We start from the raw sequence: 27,617 nt of genomic DNA, 5'->3' as shown, positions 1-27,617 counted from the left end.
TAGAGAGGATCAGTGGACCGTCAGGAAAAGGTCATTACTTCTTGCATTTATCAGAAAGTTCACTCAAGGAGGTTGTGGGAAATTTCAATTTTTAAAGATAATCATCTCCTTTCTATACTTTGCATATAAAGAGCTAAACATTAAGGTAGTAAATGACAGAGCACAGTTAGTATAACCTAGATAGCAGAAAAGGCCTTTTCCACATGTAAGAAGAAATTTACTACCGAAGTAATGTTATCAGGCACCTGATCAATTTTACCCATGGAAAGAAAGTATACCGAAACCTCTCCATCACATATGAGCTAATGTTTTTTTCTCTGTTCTCAGAGCCAACACTTGTGTAATTACCATATGTGTGTGTGTGTGTGTGTGTGTGTGTGTGTGTGTGTTTATCAAAAGCATTGGTGCACATCAGTGAGAACTTTCAGCCACCTTGAAAATGACTTTTAGAATATTTCATTAGCAGACTGTCTTTCAGAACCTGAGTTGACATTCATGTTTCTTCATACCAGTCTTTCATCCATAAAAGCCTTTGTTCTGCTGAACAGTTTCCAGACAATGTGGGAAAGGAAAGAAAGAAAAAGAGAAAGAGAGAGAGAGAGAGGAAGAAGGGCCCATTCCAGCATCGGATCAGTCTTATTTAAATCTTATCTATTAATAATCTTTTGGGATCTTTCTAAGAATTTTATTTCCTTTCTTTCAGTATCATATTATTTCCTTAAAAACATCCCTAAATGGAAGCTTGATATTTCATAGGAAATAGGCATAATGGTTAAATTTTACCCATTTTTATTACTTTCAATAAAGTATATGGGAAAAAATAACTGCTGTGTTCAGTTCAAAGATTTATTTTAATTACAGTATATTGAGTTTTTAGCATTCAAAGTATTTAAAAAACACTCAATTATTTAAATAGCATTTATGCACACCAAAAAAATATGTCCAAAATGAAATAGTCCAAATAGTCAAATAGATATTTTTCAGCATTTTAATAAAAATAAAATGTTAGGTGAGTATTTTGAGGAGCACTTTATTTATGACATGCCCTATAAATCGAATGCATTTAGTAATCGCAAAGTCTCCACACTGTGTATGACATGGGAATCCACTGTGTCTCGTCTCCGCAATGCAAGAATCACCTTGGCTATTTCAACCCTTCAAATATTTATGCAAAATGTGTATCATTTCAGGTGATCTACTCTGGAAACTTAAAAATGAAGTTGTTCCTAAACAAGTATAATGTTTATGTATCGTGGCATGTGAAAGTACACATTTTGTGGCAATGCGTATTTCAGAAGCAGAGAAGTTGGCTTTTGCTGCATGACTACGCCTACTACAGGAATTGAAACACCCATTTAGAGAGTTTGGTCTTAAGGGTTAAACGTAAACCATTAAAATCAGAGAAACACCAAGCTCAACTCAATTTATTATCTTTTTTATATTGTGTGTCTGCCTATTGTATTAAGACTGCAGCAGGCAGACAGAAATATGCCAGATTCCTTTTCATAATAGAGACATTAATTTCACCTTTTGTTCTAGAACTTAGAATCTTCCAATTTCATTATGTTTTAGTATTTTGTTGTTCAGGCTAGTTTGCTTTTATGGTATTACTTCATGATATTATGTTTTCTGAATGAACCAAGAAGTGGAATTTAGTTTCCAATAATGTAACTTAGAAGAGTGATTAATTGTCCAAAAATGAAAAGGTTTGAAAAAGAAAGATTCTTTTTTACACTTTTCTTTCCAAAAATATTACTGAGAATTTTCACATACGTCAAAATACTTCTTAAACAAGAGAATCATATGTAATACAGTCACAGAGTACCTAAGAGTACCTTTCTACCCCCTTACAGCCAATTAAAGAGGAAATATTTCTCACTCAGTCATAGAACTCAGACACTGTAATATCAGTTTGGAAATGAAACTAGTTAAGATAAGAGAAAAACTACTAGAAAAGCCTTCCAAAGAAAATTCAAGGAGAGAAACAGTTTAACAATAAACTTAAATTCACATGAGGAATGTCCCAGCATTTGTGCAAAGCTGATATGATTTATCAAACACTATCCTGATGATAGGGGTTAAAAACTCATTTATGGTAATCTGCTTATTGGAGGAATAAAAGGGGTGATAAAGTGAGATGTATAGTAGATACTGATGACGGATGGAACTATACTGAAGAGCTAAGTAATTTTTTTGTTTGTTTTACTTTTCTAAATAGTTTTTTAGCTATCCTAAATATTACCAAATTGTGTTCATACATCAGATTATGACTTTGGAATGTTTTTACAGTTATCAACATTTGAATATTTTTGTATTTAATAATTTTCACGGAGCACCGTCTGTTTCAAACACTGAACTAAGCACTGAGGTCATAATGATATTTAAAGTAGAATCTCTCATGACTTCACTTATATGTGGAATGTAGAGTACAGGATAAACTAACAATCAAAACAGAAACAAGCTCATAGACACAGAGAGCATTTTGATGGTGGCTGGATGGGGATTTCGGAGAGCAGGGTGAAGGGTGGGAGGGACTTAAGAAGTACAAATTGGTAGTTACAAAATAGTCATGGGGGGGCCAGCCCGGTGGCTCAGGTGGTTGGAGTGCCGGGCTCCTAACGCCGAGGTCACCAGCTCGATTCCCACATGGGCCAGTGAGCTGCGCCCTCTACAGCTAAGATTGTGAACAACAGCTCTCCCTGGAGCTGGGCTGCCGTGAGCTGCTGTGAGCTGCCGTGGGCTGCCACAGGGGCTACCGTGTGCTGCCAGGCACAGCCAGTGGCCAGCATGAGTGGCTGGCAGCCAGTGTGAGCGGCCAGCAGCTGGCGAGAGCTGCCGGTTGCTGCTGTGAGTGGTGGATGGATGCTGACTGCCTCGGTATATATGCATGCGTGGTATCAGATGGGTACTGGATTTATTGGGGTGATCACTTCATAAGTTACATAAATATGTAATCACTGTGCTATATACACCTGAAAGTAATATAATATTGTATGTCAACTGCAATTGAAAAAAATTTTTTAATATATTTTTCTAAATTTTTAAGTAAAGTAGAATCCCTACACTGCAGTGGAGGAGACAATGTGTGCAGAGCTTACATGCATATACAGGGTTCAACGAACATGGAGTAAGGAGAATATAGGTCCTCTTACTGGTTGGTCCTAGAGTATAGCTTTTTTTTTTTTAATTTTTTTTTTTTTTTAAGATTTTTATTGGGGAAGGGGAACAGGACTTTATTGGGGAACAGTGTGTACTTCCAGGACTTTTTTTTCCAAGTCAAGTTGTTGTCCTTTCAGTCTTAGTTGTGGAGGGCACAGCTCCACTCCAGGTCCAGTTGCCATTTTCTAGTTGCAGGGGGCACAGCCCACCATCCCTTGCGGGAGTCGAGGAATCGAACTGGGAACCTCGTGGTTGAGAGGATGCACTCCAACCAACTGAGTCACCCGGGAGCTCAGCGGCAGCTCAGTTCAAGGTGCCGTGTTCAATCTTAGTTGCAGGGTGCGGAGCCCACCATCCCTTGCGGGACTCAAGGAGTTGAACCGACATCCTTGTGGTTGAGAGCCCACTGGCCCATGTGGGAATCGAACTGGCAGCCTTTGGAGTTAGGAGCATGGAGCTCTAACCGCCTGCCCTAGAGTATAGCTTTTTATATTGATCTGGCCTTTATCCTCCTTACAATTCTGAAAAATTATGGGGATATATTGGGAAATTGAGGCACTATTTTGAATCAGTAACGTTGTCTTGCTCAGCTTACAATCATGAATAAGGGCCTGGTACTTAACTCACATCTGCCACCCATTACCCCAAATTTATTTCCAGTCACTCCTCAAACTCTCTCCCTTAACAGTAGCTCCTCCTTTCACTCTTGTCCCATCCTCAGTTTACTCTCCACATATCTCCATTCTGCCCCACTGCTGCTCTGAAGGCTAACTAGAGTCCCAGTGGCCTCGTGTGATGAATTCCAATTGCTAATACTCAGCCTGTGCTGTGTGCATTTCATTTGTCCCTTTTGGATCCATTCCATCTCTCCTCCAACTTGCTCTACACTGGAGGCTGATCTATATGGACCAGGCTCCCTGATTCCCTTACTTGTGATTGGACTTGGCCAATGGAGAACACAGGCAAGAGAAGCGGGGCGAAGAGGCAAAAGAGGGGTCAGGGTAATTACTGTCCAGCCCCTCCCTGCAAAACCCCTGAACCAAAGCTCAGAGCTCCTCCAGCAGCAAAGCTCTCCCATGCCAGGTTCTGTGAGCTGCTCCCTCTTCTTGCCCCTTTAGGCTGTGGGGCAGTCATGACATCACCCTCTTAGTAGCCCTGGTGAAAGGAATGATCATATAGAGTTTCCTAAACTCTGCCCACACCTGGTAAGTGGTCTCTTTATTAAGCTCTCCTCAAATGACCCAATTTCAGAGTGCAATGTGTTTCCTGCTGGCAACCCAACAAACTGCAGTCCTTATCTTACTTGCCTGCTCTTCAATATTTGTCCACTCTCTTCTTATCTCTGAGTCACCCTGCTTAGTCTCCTTAATGAGTCTGTCTTCGTTTGGTCAAGAAAGAGTAACAACATTAATCGTGAACAGCCCTCCCTCACAAACATATAGTCTGAGTAAAAGCAATGTGCTTTGATGGAAACACAGCTTCAGGACAAATCCCTACGCAGCACTCTTACAATCAACACACACACATTCTCTCTCTCTCTCTCTCTCTCTCTCTCTCTCTCTCTCTCTCTCTCTCTCTCTTTCTCGTTCAAATTATAAAATAAATTCTGGATTCCCTTAGTGGCTCTTCCTCTGCTTATCCCTTAAATACTGTTACTTTCCAGACTTAAATTTTCCATTTTCCATACTTTTCTCTTGTTATGTATTTTATACATTGTTTCTGTGAAAGTTCAAGTCTATGGCTTCAGTTTCCATATAAATGCTGAACACTTCCAAATTCTTACCACAATACCAGTCTTCTCCTCTGATTTCTAGTCCCAAGTATCCTTCCGAGTACCTGACAACTCCCTTTATCAGTATCCAAAGAACTTCAAACTCAACAAATTCAAAAGTGAATCATCACTCTGGGTGGTGAACACACAATGTAATTTATAGATGATGTGATACAGAATTGTACACCTGAAATCTATGTAATTTGACTGACAATTGTCACCCCAATAAATTAAAAAATAAATAAATAAATAGGAAAAAAAAAGTGAATCATCAAGAGCCCTCCAAAACTTACTCCTTCTCCTTTCCCTATCCCGTGATTGGCATTGGTCTCTGTTCAGAATTCCAAGGCAGAAGTCTATGAGCTGTGCTCGATACTTCTTACTCCATTATCCTTCACCCATTGAATCAGCCAGACAGGACCATTGGTTCTATCCTCCTAAATACATCTCAGATCTATCCCCTCCTTTCCTCAACCTCGCTGCCTCCTAATTATACTGCCTGAATCAAACGTCACCCTTCTATACTCTATCTTCCATAAACGTCTGCTCTTACCCTGTTACTCTCCCTTTATATTCTGTAATGAGTATACTCACATAGTACCTTCAGGATAATATATTCAAACTTGACAAAAAGATATGCAAGACCCCTGCCTACATTTCTAGGCTCATATCTTTACAAAACACTATATATCGTGAGGTCTACTCATTTTCAATTATTGTTTTATAATCACATGTACCTACACATGTATAGTATGTACCATATAATGACATTTTGGTCAATGACAAAATGACAGTGGCCCCATAAGATTAAAATGGAACTGAAAATTCAATTGTCTAGTGACATCATGGCAGTAGTAACATCACAGTGCTATGTATTACTCACGTGTCTGTGGTGATGCTGGTGTAAACAAACCTACAATGCTGCCAGTCATATAAAAGTTAGCACATACAGTTATGTACAGTACAAACTTGACAATGATAATATTGGTTTACGCATCTACTGTAGAGTTCTATTTCCAGACTCTATCCTATTCCAGGGATCTGTTTCTCTAGCTTTATGCCAATAACTAATTGTCATGATTATTGTAGTTTTATAATAAGTCTTGCTGCTACCAACTCTCTCTCTCTGTCTCTCTCTCTCTCTCTCATCATCATCATAGTCTAGGTATTTAGTGCTAGATATATCCCCATAAGTGTTACTTAACCGGCATGTCACAAATTTTGTATTTTCTTTTTATTCGGTTCAAAATACTTTCAAATGTCCCTTTTGATTTCTTCTTTGACGTATAAGTAATTTAGAATGTGTTATTTAGTTTCCAAGCATTTGGGGACTTTCCAGATTTTTTTTTTTTTTGTCATTGATTGGTAATTTAATTTTGCTGTGGTCAGAAAACAAACATTGTATATTTAGAATCTTTTAAATATATTGGGATTAGTTTTATGGTCCAAAATATGATCTAACCTGATAAATGTTCCATGACTCCCTGTTGTTGGGTGGAATACTGTATAAATGTCAGTTAGATCAAAATGGTTGATCATGCTGTCTTCCATATCCTTTTGATTTCCTGTCTACTTTTTCAGTCAGTTATTGAGGGGAGATATAAAAATATCCAACTATGTTGTGAATTTGTCTAATTCCCCTTGCAGTTCTACCAGTTTTTGCTTCCTATACTTTGAAGTTCAGTTCTTAGGTGCTTAAACATTTAGAATTATGTCCTCCTGATGAACTGACCCCTTTATCATTATGAAATGACCTTCACTTACCCAGGTAATAAATATTCTTTGCTCTGAATCTTGCTTTATCTGATATTAATATAAAAACTCTAGCTTTCTTTTGGTTAGTGTTAGCATAGTACATCTTTTATTTTAAGTATATTATTTTATTTTAAATCTATATTTGTGACTTTATAGTTAAATTATGTTTCCTATAGGTAGCATATAGTTGGATTAGGCTTTTTTTATTCAATCTGGCACTCTGCTTTTTAGTTTGAGTCTTTTTTATTTTAGTGGTTGCCTTAGGGTTCACTGTATATATCTTTAACCTACCAGAATTGACCTTCAAGATATATTTTACCACCGTATACAAAGTATTAAAACCTCACAATAGTATACTTCTGTTTCTCTCCACTCAGCGTTTGTCATATATTTCACTTTTACATATTTTATAAATCCCATGATGCACTGTTTTATTTTTTGTTTAAACAGTCAATAATCTTGTGAAGAGATTTTTTTAATGAGAAAATAATCTTATATATTTACCAATGTAGTTACTATTTCCAGTGCTCTTTATTCCTTTGTGCAGATGTTTCCTTTGAATATGATTTTCTTTTTCCAAAAAACTTCCTTTAGCATTTCTTGTAATACAAGTCTGCTGATAATTAATACTTTCAGCTTTTGTATTTCAGAAAAAGTCTTTATTTCACCTTCATTTTTTTAAAGATATTTTCACCGGCTATAAAATTCTAGGTTTATAGGATTTTTTGTTTGTTTCTTTGTTTTTTCAGTACTTTAAAGATGTTATTCCTCTGTCTTCTCAATTACATGCTCAAGTGGATAATCTGTTGCCATCCTTATTTTTGTTCTTCTGTACATTATTTGGCTTTTTTTCTGGCTCTATTAAGATTTTCTCTTTGTTAGTGGTTTTAAGCAATTTCATTATGACATGCATTGGTGTAATTTTCTTCAGTTTCCTTGTGCTTGGGTCTATGAGCTTCCTGCATTTGTGGGCTTATAGTTTTTCACCAGATTTGGAAAATTTTAACCATTACTTCTTCAACTATATTTTCTGTGGGCACCTCCTTTGTGGACTCCAATTACATGAGTATTAGGCCATTTGAAGTTGTCTGACAGCTCACTAATTCTTTTCTCATTGACTTTCATTTTGAATACTACCAATTATTATGTCTTCAAGTTCACCAGTCATTTCTTCTGCAATGTCTAATCTACCATTAACCCCAATCAGTGTGTTTTTCATTTCAGATATTGTAGTTTTCGTCTCTAGAAATCTGATTTGGGTTGTTTCGTTTTGTTTTGTTGTTTTGTTTTGTATCTTCCATGTTTCTACTTAACTTCTTGACTACATGGAATACAGTTATTACAACTAATGTTCTTTTCTGCTACTTCTATTATTTTTTAGCTCTGGGTTGGTTTCAACTGGTTGATTTTCTCCTCAATATGGGTTGTATTTTCCTGCTTATTTGCCTCATAATATTTTATTGGATGCCAGATATTGTAAATTTTACCTTATTACATGCTGGATATTTTTGTATTCTCATGAATATTCTTGAGCTTTGTTTTGGGATGCAGTTAAGTTACCTGGAAATAGTTTGATCCTTTCAGGTTCTGCTTTTGACATTTATTAGACAAAACTAAAGCCATGTTTAGTGTAATGCTAATTATTTCCCAAAATTAAGGCAAACACCTTCTTAGTACTTTACCCAAGGACCCAGGAATTATGAATTTTTCTACTGCATTTTATGAGCATAGGTACTATTGCTGGCCCCGTGAGATCTGAGTACTGTTCCTTTTTATCTTTTCATGTGACTCTTCTCAGCCTTGGGTACATTACTCACCCTCAGTTGTTGATCATTACTTAGGTAAATACTCAAGAAATACTCTGCAGATCTCTGGATTTCTCTGTGTGTGCGAAACTTTCACACCTTCATTACTTTGTCCTGAAAACTCTAAATGCATTTGTCTCTTCAGACTCTCAGCTTCATCTTCTCAACTCAGGGAATCTTTTGGGCCCCACCTGGGTTTTCCTCTCCTGCAGTGTGGCCAGAAGACTCAGTAAACTGGGGAAATTATAGAGTGCACCTCATTTGTTTCCCATTTCTCAGGGATCTTTGTGCTCCACTGCCTGATACATAGTGTCTTTAAAACCATTGTTAAATACATTTTGTCCAATTTATTTTTCAAATTGGATGGTAAATACATCATCTGTTACTCCATCTTTGTCAGAACTAGAAGTCTCTCAGAATAACTTTATTTGAATCATTTATGAGGACCCTAATATTGCTACTATTTTGAGTTCACTATGTGTTAATTTTTGGACATGTCCCTTTCCATTTATTCTATTTAAATTTTTAACAACCAGTCAGTTTGATACTATTATTATATGCATTTGCTAAATGAGGAAACAGAAAGAGTTCAAGAGAATTGTTCTTCATCATCCAGCTATTAAATGCTGAAGCCATATTTCAAGCTTGGACAGTTTGATTCAAATTGATATCCACACCTGTACATCACAATGCATTATAAGACTAAGCACAAACTATAAAGTGTTTAATCATTACACTAGAGATTTATAAATCGATTTTCAAACTTTGGCTGTGCAATGATTAATCTTATGTGTCAACTTGATTGGGCTAAGGGATGCATAGATAGCTGATAAAACATTATTTCTGGGTGTGCCTATGAGGGTGTTTCTGGAAGAAATTAACATTTAAATTGGTGAACTGAGTAAAGAAGATGGACTTCCCCACTGTTAGTGGGTACTATCCAATCTGTTGAGCAGCTAAATAGGACAAACACATGGAAGATGGGTGGATTCTCTCTCTCTCTCTCCTCCCCCCCACCACCACCTGGTATATCTATTTCCTGGATTAGACATCAGCACTCCTGGTTCTTGGGTTTCATCAAATTCAGATCAGAACTTATACCATCAATTCCCCCACACCTCAGATTGAATTAGTCCACCAGCTTTTCTGGTTCTCAAGCTTGTAGGTGGCCAATTGTGAGACCTCTCAGCTTCTAGAATCACATAAGCCAATTCCTATAATAAATAAACATATCTATATCTATATCTCTCTCTCTGTATATATATATATACACACATATACGTGTGTGTGTGTGTATCCTCTCTCCTATTGTTTCTATTTCTCTGGAAAACCCTAATGCAGGCTGTGATTTACAATAGAAATATGGTTTATATCACCATCCAGCATGGCATGCGTGCACACATGCATGCACGTGCACAGACTCACACGCGTGCACACACACACCCCTACATATATAACTAAATCAAATCCAAAATTTCATGGCAAAATATTTACTGTTATTACAGGTGCTAATCTCCCATTTTTTCTATTTTACTATTGATGCTTATATGACTCCTTAAATTAATTTTATGATTAATAGGTTTGACTTTCAATTAGAAAAACATAATGACATAATGTTAATTAAATCCATTTATTCTAAAACCGCCTTCTGAGATTGCAATCTTTTTGCCTGGTTTTTGTATTTATTTTATTTGATTAAAATTTCACAGTAATCAAGTAGATGCAAGACCTAATTATAAATTGGTCATATTTATACCAAGTCTTGAAATTTTGACTTATTGTTAGTGTTTTCTATTATTTTTATTTATTTATTTTTCAGCTTTGTAAATTTTATCACAAATTGGTACCTGATAAATGATGTAAATTGACTGGAAATGTTCACTTTTCCAAAGAATAGTTCTCAATCAGCCAGTACTTTCATAAGACAAAAGTTCTGGTATGATATTCTACCAACTTATTGCAACCTCCTCAACAAAGGTTATTTTTAAATGATTATTAGAAGTTTACCTGATCATAAGCACATTCAAACTAAACTTAGTCACATTTTCTTGTTTCAATATAATAAATTTATATTTACTGTTTCTGATTGTGTGATATATCATTATTATTTTTATAAATTGATTGCTGTCTACCATCAACTTTTAATTGAGATTCACTGACTATTATGGCTATTTAGTTATCAACAAAGCAAATAAAATCACTATTTAACTTTAATAAAGGAAAACATATGAGTGGGAGTCAATTAACTTTGCAAATAAAAGATATGCATTTTTATTTTTATTGATAAACTATTTTTTATGTAATAGTTTTCCACTTAATAAGCTATTTGAATGATGACTGATATCAATTAATATGTCTATTAAATGGCACCATTTTCAAAAGTGATCCCTAATTATCTTGCTGTAGGCCATTTTGTAAATGATGTATTTGCATATTTCTTATACAACTAATATATAGCAAAAATTAAATTGGGCATTCCTTGCTTATGCAATTTTCATCTAATTATATAGCCATTAGATATATTTCTCAAATGCTCAATAATCCTCTCTTTACAATCAACTTATGTTTAATTAAAATCAGTGACAAACTTGCTAACTCTGCATTAGCTACGCACTGATGATATAAAATTAATAGCAGGTCTAAATTATTTTAAGTGATTTAGGGATTTCCAATATACTCTCCCAACTTTGAAGTTGCTTGATTCAAACAAATGGAAATTAAAACATCATGTTAAGTAAATATTTTCCTGTTAAATAATAATGAGCTTGCATTTCTATTTACTCTACTCTTAAAATACAAAATATTAACACTAAAGTTACAAAACAAGAAATACAAATGACCAGTCATTATATAAAATGTATTCAGTGCTATTTATATACAATGAAATGTAATTTAAAATAAAACAGAGGAAGGAAGCCTATTTTGCTGAGTGTCTACCAGGAAAAAATGTCCCTGTGGATGGGTTGTTACACAGTTTGCCATTCTCCCTATCTCTGTGCCCTGCTTCTCTGATCATAATCAATTGATCTTAGAGATCCAGTTGACCTATGAAGCAGTGTGGAGCAAAAGCATGACCCAAGAGGAATATTCATCACGTTCTAAACCAATAATACCATTTAGCTGAAAGTTTAAATATGAGAAATAGACAGTACACTTTTGGTAATAAGAGCAGAAAGCAGTACGAAGTATTATGTGGAACACCAAAATGAAGGGTGTGAAGTATTAGTAAAAATTCTCTTAAGATCAACTCTTCTAGCAAATTTCAAATATACAACACAGCATTTTTAACTATAGTTACTATGCTGTACATTATATCTCCAGAATTTACTCATAACTGACAGTTTGTACCCTTTCACCAACATCTCCCCTCCTTCCCCCACACCTATCTCCTGGTAACCACCATTCTATTCTCTGCTTCTATGAGCTTGACTTTTTAGATTCCACAGGTAAGTGAGATCGTGTACTATTTTTCTCTCTGTGTCTGGCTTATTTCACTTAGCATAACATCCTCCAGTTTCATCCATGGTCTCACAAATGGTCTGGTTAAAAGCAGCTTTCACGCAAAATCCTCATTATATAAAGTAAGGTAAGTCAATATCTGTTCCTTTCAACCAAATTACTTTAACACAATGAGATTCCCCTTTTTGACCAGAACATTAAACAAATATTTATGTAACTATATACAAGGTCCAACCAAAATGATATGTAGTATATGTGACAATCATATACTCTCAGTGAGAAAGAAAACTGTTCCACTTTCCTGCACAGGAATTTTACTTGTAGGCATTTATCCAAAAATTATAATGACTAAGGGTAGAGTATAAAGACTTAGTAAAGAAATTTTTCAGAGATTTGTACATAAAATGTCAATAATAAGAGACTGGTAAAATAAATAATAGGGTGATAGAATTCTGTAGATTCTGTAAAAGTGCTGTTATAAAAGAATTGTATTTTCTATAAATATGAACATGAAGTAATAAGTGGCATAACAATTATAACTCAATGGTTCCTTTTGTTAAAAATAAAATGTATAGCTTAAATATCTGTATACAAATCTGTAATCTAGGTAAGTACTGAGGTCAACATGTTAAAAGTACTCATCTCTTATTGCTGGAATTGTGGTTCCATTTTCTTATTGTTTTGTATGTCTGAATTTTCCAAATTTCTTCTCTAAACATGTTTAACTTGTATAATCAATACAAATTTAAGTTTAGAAATATGAAAACAGTGATTGTCCTCAAGTGTTTAGAATTATGCTTTTCTTTTACTTCTTACAATGAGCAAGTATTTATAATTTAAAAATAAACTGTATTTTTTAAAAAACAGCATAGGTGTAAGGTAAAATGAGAGAATAAGTTTGATTCCACAAGAGACTTTATCCAGATTATGCTGTTCTATTGATAGATCCTGCCTGAACCATTCTGTTGTTAAAACATACCAACGTAGAAACCATTTTCCCAAAAAAGACACAGTACAATATAGGCATGTTCAATGGCAAAGATTTCCAATTACAAATTGATCTTCATGGTCTTTATAGTATACAAAGGTAATTTTTCCCTTTGGATATGAAAAGCAAATCACAAGCCACGTTACGGTAAATCCACCATCACTAGCATTGCTGCCATTTGCCATCCTCATTAAATCAATCATCTCTCTAGGCAGAAGTTTGGTAGCAATTCAAAGATTGTCACTATATCTAATTATATTATTGCTAACATCATCAACAGAGAATATGTTTTCTATATGACAATACGTAATGTAAAAGTATTCATTTAATAAGCAAGAAAAATACTTCTTTTGGATGACTACAGGAGTACTTTCAGTGTCATAAGACCACTCAAGGTTTTCAAATAGAACTTCCAGTGCCTTACCATGGTTTTAATATAGTGTTTTATTTATTTATTTTTCTTTATATGGGAGTCAAAAAATCCCAGTATTATATCTGTACTAAATACATCTAATTTTTCTCCGAAGGATTTCACCAATTTTTCCCCCACACGTGTCTTTTTTTTTTTTCCAGATTCCATGTTTCACGGATCCTATTCCTCCCCAGGCCATATGATGCCTATGTTTGATTAACTCTCGATGAAAGGATATTTCTCAGTAGACTGACGTCATGGGTTTGCTTCTCCAAAGTCAGTTTGTACTGCTCTATGTTGAGCCTAATAGACTGGTGTTCTAATCAGGACCATCCATTTCACAAATGCCGGGAGTGACAGAGGGACTAAGAGCAACAGTACTGAGTCAAAACCAGCTTTTCCCAACTGACTGAAACACCAATAGCAGCACAGCATCTTGAAGACAGCAGTCATTCATTTAACAAATACTGAGATGTGGCATGTGCCAAACACTCTCAGAAGTTTTCGAAATACACAGGGGAACACAACAATGGTGCTGCATTCGCAGAGCTCACATGTGGGGGGATTGCCTTTAAATGTGGTAAAAGCTCCGATTGTCAGAGTCCTTCACTCATGCCCCAAGGCAAGAATTTTCTAACTTCTCAATGGATTCTTAGTCGATTTTTAAAATATCCCAGGGACATCCAAAAAAGACAGATGAGGGTCCCCATATGCTCTGCTCTCCATTCTCCAGCATTCAGTGCTCTAAGAAATTACCTGCCTCAAGCAGGGAGACTTTATTTGGGGTTTGACATATTAGAATTCTGCATAAGATTTCATTTGTCAATTAGGTTTCACAAGAGGGAAAAAGCACAGAACGTGTGTAAGGGAAAAGCAAAGACCCAAGTGACAAAGACTTAATAATGGACCTCCAAAGAATCAGCTGTCCTGAAGGCCACAGCTTACCGCTGCTTTCTGAGGAGCAGAGCCTCTTGGAGGATGCAGCCCTGTGCCTGCACAGACTTAGAACTTCTGGAGAGAAGAGAGTCAATGCCTGCAACACACACACCTCAGCACAGTGCCCGAGAACGTGGTGCAGTCCTAAAGGTGACCCACTGTGAGCGACACCAAAGGGCGCCCTAAGTTCTACTCACTTCTCCTATGATGTAAGCAGCTTGTTGTTGTTCTTCGTTTGCCTCTGTACTGAACGTCTCTTATGCACTGCTTCAAATCATATCAGCCTCATCTCTTTTCCCATCCACTCAGAATGTGAATGGATTCATGCAGATGCAAACTGCCCGCACATTCTTCCTCCTTCTCCAGGTCTCTCTCATGCTATGCTTGACACTTATGCAAGAGACACCTGAAACACGCCCTTCCCACACCCTGATCTCCCAGAGAGTTCTGAGTTTTGAGACACTCATTAAGGTTTTCAAAGGTCCCAAAGAACCAGTAGTCCAGTATCCTTGGTCAACTTGGTTACGCGTCCTCCTTTCCCTCCCTGTTCCATTACCGGGGTCCCTCACACCCGCTCCCCAGGGTCACGTTCCCAAATTAACAACCTGCAAATAAGCCATTGTGATATTGGCTCTGATTTGGGGAAAGGATAACTTCTCTGTTGTCTTAAAGGCAGTTTAAGGAATAACCGAGCAAGAGACCAACGTAGGAGGTTTCAACGCTTGCCCCCCACCCCATCACATACACACATAAAAACAATGATTAGACAACTACCTACCAATGAAAATAGCTCTGGGAGAGCTCCAGAGGGCAAAATGAAGAAACTGCAACAAGTGGCAGCACATAAACCCGGTTGGCACAGGAAAACGCATGGGAAGACTTTTACCTATGTCACCCCGTCCCCAGTCTAGCATACCTCTTCCTCCCATGGAGGAAATAGAGAGCAGGAGACCCCAGTAGCCCTTGTCACTTCTGTGGACCCCTGCAGCCTTGGCCACAGAAGAACCACCCCCCCCCCATTCTGCCAATAGCTGACGACTAGCTGTATGACTTTGGACAAGGTGCATAATCCAGGCACGTGTTCAGAAGTGTGAAGAATAAATAAGGTAGTATAGTTAGCTTCCGGACTCCGAGACTCCCCACCATGACTCACAAATAGCCATTTTCAGCAGGTTGTAGATTCCCTAGAGATAGTCAAGTAGAAATTCTATAATGCAGAAACTGTAGCATGCAAAGTATTAGCCTGTAAATGGTGTTACCTCTTTCTTTCCAGTTTACTTGTTTACTTTGGAAGCTTTTTCCCCTTTAGAATTACCTAATATAACCTGCCGACAGTGTTAGTTGCAAGCAGCTCCTATTTCACATTCTTCAACACAGGTCCTTTGAATTTTTCTACAAACTATCTGGACTTGGCAGGAACTCTTTCAAAAAGATGAGTAAAGTAAGAAGTGAACAGAAACAATGATTTGAGGAGATAGCAGGAACACGGGAGCATGACCAAGGGTCAGCAGGAAAATGGAAGGATTGCTGAGAGTCATCGAGGGCACAGCTGAGACGAGCCTGCAGGTGATTTCTGGTGAATTCAATCAGCAAAGTTGTAAGAATGAGCCTTCTCTGATCCTACCAAAGCATCCCTCACTGGCTTCCCATTCTTACCCCTTTCATATTTACCACACTAAAATTTAATTGTGTATTTCTTTGCCTATAGCATTCATTAGAAAACTCTACAAAACATCAGGACCTTCCACCCAGAAAAAAATTGGTGTTCAAATACCCAATGTTTTGCATATACTTTCAGGAAGTCCATTTACGTTCACTTGAGCATCTCTGTAGTTCACTGTGAGTATATTAAAGAGAAGGACTCAAATCATGTTAAACCCTCTATCTCCAAGGCACAATTCCTGGAACATGGGATCTACTCAAACGTACTGTTAAGAGAATTGGTGAAGAAATATTATTTTTCAACATGGGAAAAGAATAAGTCACCCAAGGGCTAAAGTTTGGCAGAACAGGAAACATGAACAAACAGATGAGGAAATATTGAGATAAAAGTGGTTTAGGTTGAGCTAAAAGGTAGAGAAATGATGTAAACGTAAAGAAGATTGATGGTCTGAGAATATTATGAGTGTGTTCGGGGTACAAGGAAGAGAGTGAGAAAAACTGGGGAATCTTGTGGTCAAAGAAAATAATCTCTAACAATGAAGATATTCGGAATTACTGTCACACGATTGTCTGCAAGAAAAAGAAATACTTTGTGCACTGAGTAAATTAGTCTTTGTATACAAATAGAAATGCATACTGAAAAAACTATTACAGACTCTTGATATACGATGACTAAATCAGTAGATCTCATTTAATCCATAAAGACTGAAAACTTAAAAAAAAAAACAGGAAGTAGAAATAAGATGTTACCGTGCTATGATGATGTATCAAGTTATTCCTACTGAGGTTCCATCTCAATTATTTTCTGCAGCTTAGAAAGTTGCCACCAGGAAAATAATTGTGTGATGGATTTTGTGCTGGTGAAATAATTGTTTAGTGCTCCAAAATATAGAAAATCAAGAAAATCCAGAATATAGCCAACCATCCATCCATCCAATTATTCATTGAACAAACACTATTCACCAATATAAAACATTGTTTAGTACACAGAAATTGCTCAATGAGCAAACACTTATGAACTGAGCACGGTGCTAAGTTTACAAAGATGAATATGCACCATTCAAAGCACTGAACATCTCACAATGTAGAGGAAAGTTGGAAATGTAAACAAATGGCTATAATGTATTTTGAAGAGGGATATGTAGGTGAAGGCATATAACCCCACCTTTTTAAAATTCTTTTACTTATTAAGATAATGTAAATTCAGATTAAGTTGGGGAAAATTTACAAAGAGATTAGCCAGAATTGTAAGCATTTCTAATAACCAAGTTAGACCAAGTTTTAAAAGTAACTTTTATACCTAAGTACAGTTTAAAGGCATCTGTCATAAAACTGATTGTCTTATCCATCATAGCTTAACTCTGGCTTTTTCTTATGGCACTAAACAAGTTACACAGACTTCTGGGCAAGACATGCTGTAATGTGTCTTGAGACAGCCCTGCCAATGTGGTCAAGGTTTCATATCAACAGGGCTCCTCACCCAGAATCTGTTGGTGACTAAGAATAAGCCTTTTAACAAGTTGCAAGGAATCGTTTTTTAAAAGGAAGAAAGAATAAAAATAAAATAAATTTATGACCTTGGCTTCCCAACTTCTATCTACATACTTCTTATTTTTTAATCTTTATTAAATTTATTGGGGTGACACTGGTTAGTAAAATTATATAGGGCTCAAATGTATAACTCTATAATACATCACCTATATATCACATTGTGTGCTCACCGCCCAGTCAGTTCTCCTTCTATCACTATATATTTGACCCCCTTTTCCTTCTTCTACCAGCCCCCAACCCCCTTACCCTCTAGTAGCTCTCTTCCTTACTGGCCCAGCCATATCTAGTATTTGTAATAGTCTTTTAGATCTCAATGGTACAACATTACTTAGCAGTTCGTGGGGCGTACAGAGAACAAAACTTTAAAGTCAGACACACCTGAGCTTTTATCTCAACTCCACTACTTCCTTGCTAAAAAGACTTGGGCAAGTTACATAACTGAGTCCTACTCTCCCATCAAAAATGGGACTGCTCATCTCATTTTACACGGTTGTCATGAGACTTAAATGAGATTATATATGTAAAAGAATTTGGCACATATTAGGCCTTCAGTGATTCTTTAGCTACGTTAAACTCATACTGTTAATATAAAGCATTACTTCAATTATCCGGTAAAGAGAAAATGCTGCCCCCACCCTCCCTTTGTAATCCTGCATGTTTGTAATCCTCTCCTGGCTTTGTCTGCATCTAACTTACTTCCTTTCAGTGGAGTAGTTATCACAAGTCATGAGCTGGCCTCACTTCAGGTTTACTACGAACAGATAACCATTATCTCCAATGGACTGGCTTGATTTTATCTTAGTGGTTTCACTTTCTGCAACTTTTTAATTATTTTATTTTATTTCTCTACACTAGAGTGTTTTCTTCTGCACTGATCCTTGGATAAAGAGACAAAAACAAATCTGTAATTTAATACGCTTTTTCAAACATATTACTGCTGGAAACAAGCTGCGGCCCTTTGAGTTTGATTTGATTGTAAAGTTCAATGATCATATTAAAATTCTTTGGCTGGAAAAGACAAAAGTCTTTCAGATTCCCTTTTACAAGGAGCTGTTAATTTTAGCAAGGGCTCTCCGTCAAGTGAACCAAGGCTTGGTTGGTTCCAGAAAACAGGGCTCCCTCATCTGAGGGATTACCTGGGGGCAGCTGGAATAGATGGAATCCACGGGTGGGTATCAGGCTATATCCAGGAAGGGGAAATGACGAAACTAGAGAAGAGAAAGCAGTTTCCTCTTCTAGGTAAAGACATAGGATGAGACAGGGGAAAAGCAACAATACCCTGGAATTACCCTGTTTCCCTGAAAATCATACCTAGCCAGACCATCAGCTCTAATGCATCTTTTGGAGCAAAAAATTAATATAAGGCCCGGTATTATGTCATATGACATTATATTATATGATATTATGTTACATTATATTATACCCGGTATTATATTATATTATATTATATATATTATACAGACCTGGTCTTATATTATAGTAAAATAAGACTGGGTCTTATATTAATTTTTGCTCCAAAACACACACTAGAGCTGATGGTCCAGCTAGGTCTTATTTTCAGGGAAACATGGTAGGTAAACAGAAGAATATTTGGAGAAGGCTCAGGTCTTAAACTGTGAACATGGGCAGAGGTATTTAAGTTCCCTCTTCTAGGATAATGGTCAAATAACAGAAAATACCACAACTCAAACTGCAGTATAAGGACAGGCCCTTTTTTCCCATTCTGGGTGTGGCTCTTTGATTCCCATCCAAGAAAATTACACTAGATCCTATAAAATATGGCCCCAGTAAACCTCCTACATTTTATCCTTCCCTGCCTCATACTCCACTTTACCCTCTCAGCTCTCCCAGCTCTCCATTTGTTCCCACCTCCCATCACACATACCTAAATAATTTAATTTCTCCTTTCTCTGCTCTTGATCGCTCTGCCTGACTACAAATTTCATTTCTCCTCTCCTCAGTTGTTTGTCCCATGTATCTCTCTGCCGAGTAAGAGGTCTAAGAGGAGATACAAGGACAGAAGCAGCCAAGACCTCCACATCCTCCTCGTTAACCATCTAAATCAGCCTGAACATTGCAACTGAGGAGAAAAGGAACTAGCATCTTCTGAGCAGCATCCAGGTGCCCAGCAGTTAAATACTCGACATGCTCCAGGGAATCCTCATCATGCCCCAGTTTTCTCTCTGTGGAAACTGCAACTCCCTAAAGTGGCAAAGCCGGTGGATGGGAGAGCTGGAATTCAGACACTGGCCATTCTGACTCCAAACTCCATTGCTGACGAATCCTAATTTCTAAATTGCACTGTGATGGTGCAATATTAATCACGTCTCCACAAGGAGCTGCCAGCCCTCCATGACCCAGCTATTTCCCTCCTGTCAATGTCTTTCTGGCCCACCATAAGCACTCAGTGAACTAGGGAATGGTACTGGACAGCAAATATCTCCCAAGCCCTTTCTTTACTCTCTACTCTGGGTCTGCTATGCTTTGCCTTTCTTGCACGTACTTTGAAATATAATGTATTTTGTGATGTTAATACTGGAGTAGCATTTAGAGACCCCAAACCTGACTCTCAGCTTTAAAATCCTACCATGACATAAATATCCCCCTTCTGTGCCAAACGGGGGAAAAATTCTAAATGAAAAGGCAATACATGTAATAATTATCCAAATGAACAGATATGAAAGGAGCTGTGCTGGCCGATTTGATGCCAAGTCACCTCTCCCCTGTCTAAAGCCATCCACCACTCTGTCTTCAGCTGTTTATTCGGTCCCAGGGCCTCATTTCCTGCTTGATATGCTTCCCTTGAGCTGCCAGCGCCAGACCTCCTGAAATAAATTACCAAATGGACTCTAGGCAAACTTGTTCTTGTTACGAATTTTGAGAAGTACAAAGAACCTGCAGTGGACCACCGTGTAGTCCTTTCAGATATGCTGAGAAAAGGACAGCTTTCCTCTTCCGCAGGATCTACCCCCAAGAGCCCAAGAAAGAGCAGCAGTAACACCTTTTATGCTTACAATCCTTTGGCGACCTGCTTCAGAGAAAAGGTCATGGGCTTTGGAGTCAGAAAGACGTGGGTTCGAGTCTGAGCTCTGCCACCTACTGTCTCTGCAACCTTACGCCGTGTGCACTAATTTATTTCTCTGACCCTCAGGAGTTTCCTATGTAAGGTTAAGTGAGCAATTACTGTGGAAGGACGTTGCGGTGACTGAGATTAGGTCCGAAGGTACCTTCAAGGTACTGGGCATAGAGTTCAGGTGCAGGAACTGCTGAGCCCTTTTGAGGACAGGGATCACCTTCATCTTCCTAGCAACTTTGTGGAGTAGAAAAGGACACAGCATGTTGCAAATGTGGATGAGATGAGGAGGTAAAATAATATGCCAACTGCCCTTCAGAAAACTGAGGCAAAAATTCTAGTCTTGCCAGGTCATCTGAATAGTCTCCACAATCTCAAGATCATTTTTGTCCCACTAATCTGGTGCCAGAAGCAATGGATGGTGCAGTTAACAGGGTAGGGATCGGTTTCACTCCTCCCCTAGCTCCCAAGACAGTTAGGCAACTATAAAGCGGAGCCACATTCATTGCTCATCCAAAACACAGGACCACTGGGGTTCATTGCAAGGCTCCATCAGCATAGGGTGGGGAATAGACGAAGGGCACTGAAGAAGGAGCAAAAGGCTTAAATTCTAGTGCTGCCTCTGACACTAACTCCCCGTGTGTTGCATCTCCTCTCTCTTCCTCTGTTTCTCTATTTCGCATCTGTAAAATGATGGCCTGGGGTCAGTTCAGTTGGTCTCAAATATGGTCCGGATCATCATGGTCTGGTGAACTTTTTCTTTTCATTAATAGACTATTTTTAGAGTAGTTTTAGGTTGACAGCCATCATGAAGGTAAGGACAGAGTTTCCCGAATACCCACTCCAGACAGGCACACTAAGCCTCCCCCACCATCAACAGCAACACCGGTTGGTTACATTTAATGAACCAACATTGACACATTTTTATCAATCGATGTCCACAGTTTACATCAGGGATCATTTCACTGTGTGTGTTGCACACTCTATGGGTTTGGGCGATGTACCCAACATTGTTGGACATGTATCCAACATTATAATATCATATAGAACCCTTTCACTGCCCTGAAATGCTCCATGATCTGCCTATTCACCCCTCTCCCTGACACACCGCCACCCCGACCAACCACTGATTTTTTTTTTTTATCGTCTCCATAGTTTTGCCTTTCCCAGGATGTCATATAGTCAGAATCACGTAGAATGTAGCCTTTTCAGATTGGCTCTCACTTACTAATATGCACTTAAGTTTCCTCCATGTCTTGTCATGACTTGATAGCTTGTTTCTCTTTAGTACTGAATCCACTGTATGAATGTACCAAAGTGGTGAACGTTTTTAAAACAGAAAAGCCCAACTGAGATTTACTGCACTGGAGTTTGTGTGTGTATTTTAAACAGGTCCTCACGATGATTCTGATTATATCCGAGCTAGATGAGTGTAAAGGTTTCTCCTGGATTTAAACAGTATATGCATTGATGCGCAATTTCAATTGATCGTTCTCCTTTGAGGGAAACTATTTATTTCCTCTAAGAAGGGCATGTCTGTGCTCCATCCCAGCATCCTCCGCTCTCTCGATGAGTCTTAATAGGAGGAGAATATAGGAAAATCTGGGCAGAGTGGCCCCTTCCAACTGAGAGCGTAGGTTCTTGATCAGTTGGAAGGGAAGAAGGAGAGAAAGGTAAGTTGTCAAGACAGAGTGGTAGAAAACAGGAAAAGTGCTAAGATATCTGACATCCTAATTTTTGCCACGTGATAGGCACTCTAGAAAAATTGTCCTTGAGCTTTATTTCTACACACATAAGAGGTAATATTTACCCATTTATAAGGAAACCAAGGCCAGAGACATGATAGAACTTGCGCGGATGAATTGAGATTCAATCTCATGTCTGCCTACCTTCCTGTACTATGTTCCTACCCACTCCAATCTAGACTGGAAGATTTCTGAGGGCGGGACCACATGTGTTCATTGTAACCCAAGTACTTGACACACGAAGCATCCAATATTTGTGAAATATGCCTTACGTAAATAATTGTTCAAAAGAAGTATACTGCCTCCTTTTGTTAGATTAACTTTAATAAAAAAAAGGGAGGAAAACCAGTTAATATTCCTAGTTAATATTCATTTTTTTTCACATTTTTGATAGCACGGGCCTCAGAGAGAGACATCTCTTAAAGCTGTAGATGAGTCATGGATACAGAGAACAAACTGACGGCCAGATGGGAGGGGTCTGGGAGAAGGGTGAGAAAGGTGAAGAGATTAAGTACAAATTGACAGTTTTAAAAACAGTCCTGGGGATATAAATTAGAGCCTAGGGAGCATAGTCCATAATATTGCAGTAACTATGTACGGTGTCAGATGGGTCCCAGACTTATTGGGGAGATCACGTCACAAGTTTTATAAATGCCTAATCACTATGTTGTACACCTGAAACTAACATAATATTGTATGTCAACTGTGGTTGAAACATAAAAAATACTTTTGAAAAACTGTAGATGAAGCCTGTTACACCCCAAATTCATAACCACACGAGGCAACGGTGGTTCATTTCCTAAGCTCAATGTGACACACCTTTTGGTCAAGGACAGCCAGGCTAATGGTGCCTGTGATTTATCACCCTTTCAGAAGAACCATAGACCCCATTCTACTATGCCTCAAACACATTTATAGCTTCTTTGGACTAAGCGTCAATTCCCTCAACATTAAACACCCGTTGACAATGAGTAAAGAAGAGGCTTTGCTTCTAGCTACATAGAGTGTGTTTCTTTCTAAATCCTCTCTAATGACACATAGCTCATATTGGAGTCACAGAATGAACCATAGATGCCCCTGGGCCTTCTCAGTCTAGTGACACAGTAGACATTCGGGATGTGCATTAATTCTCTCTCACCATTCCCTGCCTCTTATGTCTAAAGAGCGAGTAGCTCAAAGCTAATGAGGTCAAGGTCCCAGGTTTGATTTCTCACGGGCACAAATGATCATCCCTCTCTTGTTTAGACATAGATATCACTGAACCTTGCCAGTTCTGACTATTTTTTCTTCATGAACAAATTCTTGTAGAGAAAACGGAGTCATTTCATCCTCTGGGTCTCGAGGTCCTACTCTATAAAACGAGAATAACAATAATAAATCCTTATTGTCTATCTTGTAATAGCCAAAGGAGGATCTAAGAAAATAATTTATATGAAAGTATTTAGTAAACATTATAGAAAGAAAGGAAGGGAGAAGGAAAGGAGAAAAGAGGGAGAGAAGGAGGGACGAAAGAGGAAAGTAAGGAAAAGCTTCGGTAAGATGGTATTCATAGAGTATCATAGTGGTCTTTCATTGTTGTTTCACACCCAATGTCCATCTGCCATTTGAATGATATTAGCAACCCAATATTTTTCTCTTTTCCACTTTGTGTTTATGTGGATTGACTCATCCCCAAGATGTAGAGGTGGGCCTATGCCACAATCTCACCAATCAATTTAGTTTCATTTTTTGGCCACAGCGATTACTTCAGGATTGGCACAGACCTCCATCAATCCAAAGTCAGCCTCAGAACTTTTCCAAAGCAATCAAACAAGAAGCCTTTTCCACAGACTCAGAAAGGAAAAGGTTCAGTCGGCCATGTCTTGGAACCATCTGAGCTGAGAGCCTGCCTGCAAATGAAACCAAACCAGAACTGCAGCAACCAGGGATATACAGAGCTCACTTCTGATGATATTGTTTGAGCATCTTGATGTAGCTCTACCTGAAGCTAATCTCTTAAATTGTCAACCTGCAAATTCCCTTTTTATGTGAAGCCAGTTTAGAACTGGGTTTCAATGAACAAGACTGGGAGAGTCCTGATTAGCAGAACTGGAGAAAATAGGAAAGAGGCAAATACCTCAGACCTGTTATTGCACATCTGTCAGCCTGTACATGGGAAAAAAGAGCAAACACTGCACATAGAACTCATTTAAATCTTGACTCTACTAACTACCCAGTGCTGTAACTAGTGTCCAACAAATTACTGGATCTCTGTGAGCCTTACCTCTGCACATGTGAAGTGGAGACAGAGCTAAACTACCATGTTGGATTACATAGAGGACTAAACACAATAAGATACGTTAAGACTGTGGCACCTTGTATGAGCTGCATCCACTATTTCCTACATTCTTGATTACCTCGTAGAAACCCAGAGATGAGAGGGAACCGAACTAGTTCTCAGCTGAGCAAATGACTGTGCTCTTGAGGCCATCAACGCACCAAGCTGCAGGTTCAGCTTTGCATTCACTGGAGTTCCTTCACAGCGTGACTAACTAGATTACTACCTTCAACCAGCTGCCCTTATTGTTTCATTCTCCAAGCAATGCAGAATCCTTTCATCAGTGTAAGTAGTTTTATGGTGGGGTGGGAATGGGATTCTGCCACAGAGAGAGTATCTCAGGCAGTTGGAAGCACAGCAAGAGGGGGAAAAAGAAATCCTGTATTGAGTCTCACTCTCCAAAGAGCTTTATAAAGGCAGGCACCTGTTCATGAATAACAAAGACACAGCTTTGGTCTTTTTTTCTTTCTTTCTTTTTTTTTTTACAATTTAATCAGAAAACAAACAAGGAAACCCTGAGCAATTCAGGAGGCATAGAGTATGAACGAAAGAAAGAAAAAACGAAAGAGAGAGACAGAGAGAGAGAGAGGGAGACAATGAGGAACCTGCACATATTAAACTAGAAATTGAACTCAAAGATGGTAGCTCTTAATTTCTGGGCTTCCTGTAAGAGCCAAGCCCATTACCTGCAGCCCTTAACATCCTATGATGGGGATGTTATTTCATCCTTTCACAGATTAGAGTCAGAAAAGGCTCGGGGAAGTCACACACTTGGCCTGAGGTCCAGTCCACTTCTCCCCGTCTCCCTTACTGCCTCCCTAGTCCAAGCCATCATCCTTGTTCTCTCAACCTCAGAACTGGTGTCTATTTCATAACCTGACAATCTCTGTCCCAAAGAGCATCTAGAATGGTCTCAACAAAAACAAATAATAAATCAGATCATCATCCCCTACTTAAAATTACCCAATGGCTCCGGAAAATATTTTGGCAGCTTCTTAAAAAACTAAATATGAAAATACCACATGACCCAGCAATTGCACTCTTAGGCATTTACCCACGAGAAACGAAAACTTCAGTTCACACATAAACCTGTATACAAGTGTTCATAGCAGCTTTATTCATAATAGTTAAAAACCAGAAACAACTCAGTGGGTGATGGTGAAATAAACTGTGGTACATTCATACCGTGTAATATTACTGAGCAACATGAAGAAACAAATTACTGATACATGCATATTGATACATATTGATGTCAACAAAAAGCCAATCCCAAAAGGTTACATACTGTAAATTTCAAACACATAACATTGCTGAAATGACAAAAATTACAGAAACGGAGAGCAGAGTAGTGGCTGCCAGGGGTGAGAGCTGGGGATGGAGGTGACAGGGACCTGGATGTGCCCATGAAAGGGCGACGCAAAGCCTGCTCGTGGTGATGGAATGGTTCTGTGTCTTGACTGTGGTGATGGATACGTGACTCTACACAGGTGACAAGATTGTGTAGAACTAAATACCCACGCACACATGCACACTCGTACACACACATACACACAAGTAAATACAAGTGACACTGGGGAAATCTGCATAAGACCAGTGCATAAGACATGCTGGTTGTGATATCCCATGACACTATTGCAAGATGTGAACAAAGCGGGAAACTGAGTACAGAGTACACAGGAGCTCTCGGACTTATTTCTTACAACTGTATATGCATTCGCAATTACCTCAGGATAAAAGGTTAGATTTTGTGTTGTTTTTTTTAATCAGTCAATGTCTTCCCATCATATTAAGAGTAACATTGCAGATGCGGCGCCAGAGCAGAAAGCTGCGCACAGAGAGGCCTGAGCTGCCGGCCTAGTTCCCGTCACACCCCCGGGAATCACCATCACCACCACCATGAGCAGGGCACGGAGACGGAGACTCAGCAGCCACCGCTGCCCCCGCCCTGAGTGCTGCCCACACGCCCGCATGGAGGGCGGCAGCACAAAGAGCAGGCGGCTCGTGTGGGCGGTCCTCACCTGCCGGAACCAAGTCGTCACACAAAGGTGTGGGTACCAGTCCTATGGTTCATTGTAAGACACGGATGTGGTGCCATCAACAAGAATGATTCCAGGGAAGATGGATTTGCACACCAGACTACCTACAGTGAAGAAGAACTCCAGGAAGCACCTCGCAGTGCAGGAGATGGAGGCCGTGGAGTTTGATGTCCTTCCAGGAGCAAAGGGTGCGGAGGCCACAAGGGTTACGGGCCCTGCTGCACTGACAGACGGGTAACCGTGATAGAGGCTGCCCACGTCATGGGGGGGAGGGGATCCTCCGCGCGATTACCAGCACAATTACCGGAATAGTGGGAGTGAGGGGAAGGAAGAGGGGTGGGGAGTGCTCCCGAAGGCCAGGCCCGACGTGGGGAGGCTCGGGGGCGCCGAGCGCAGGATTCCAACCCTCCTGTGCAGGCAGAGGGTGGAGGTTGCTGACAACCGGGGTGCGGAGAACACGGTAGACCAGCGAGACGGAATATGTATCGCGGCTATAGACTACGCTTCCGCAGGAGCCGTCCTCACCAAAGGCAGCCCAGAGTGGACGCAATGAGGAAGATAAGGAAAGTCAAAGGAGACCCAAGGTCAGCGGCAACTCAACGTCGGTACCCACAAAACCTCAACTCCCAACGCAGACGCCCAGAAAACCCTGCATCAGAAGATGGCAAAGAGACAAAAGCAGCGGATCCACCAGCTGAGAATTCGTCCACCCCCAAAGCTGAGCAGGGTGGGGCTGAGTAACGTCGGCTTACCACCTCGACCGTCATCCCATTTAGTCCTCCAACAAGAAGCAATGATCGTGGAATTCCAGCAATGAGAGATGAACAGATTAGAGCTGAACGCCTTAAGTGCTTGCTTCTTGCCTGTTGACCACATAACTACAACTATCTGCATTATCTAGGCAGCCTGGGGTTTTTATTGTCTTTACCTAAAAATGTCTCTTTTTTG

At 39.0% G+C, this 27,617-nt stretch overlaps 1 pseudogene; it reads left to right on the top strand.

Moving 5' to 3' along the window:
* The window catches only part of LOC117034759 (Y-box-binding protein 1-like), a 40,013-nt pseudogene extending 12,603 nt beyond the window's left edge, over nt 1-27,410 (top strand).
* Nucleotides 27,411-27,617: the final 207 nt, after the last annotated feature.

Source organism: Rhinolophus ferrumequinum, chromosome 15 (genome assembly GCF_004115265.2).
Source record: "Rhinolophus ferrumequinum isolate MPI-CBG mRhiFer1 chromosome 15, mRhiFer1_v1.p, whole genome shotgun sequence".
NCBI classification, from domain to species: domain Eukaryota; kingdom Metazoa; phylum Chordata; class Mammalia; order Chiroptera; family Rhinolophidae; genus Rhinolophus; species Rhinolophus ferrumequinum.
Note: the sequence above shows the minus strand (reverse complement) of the source record. Positions and strands in the feature narration are given on the sequence as shown.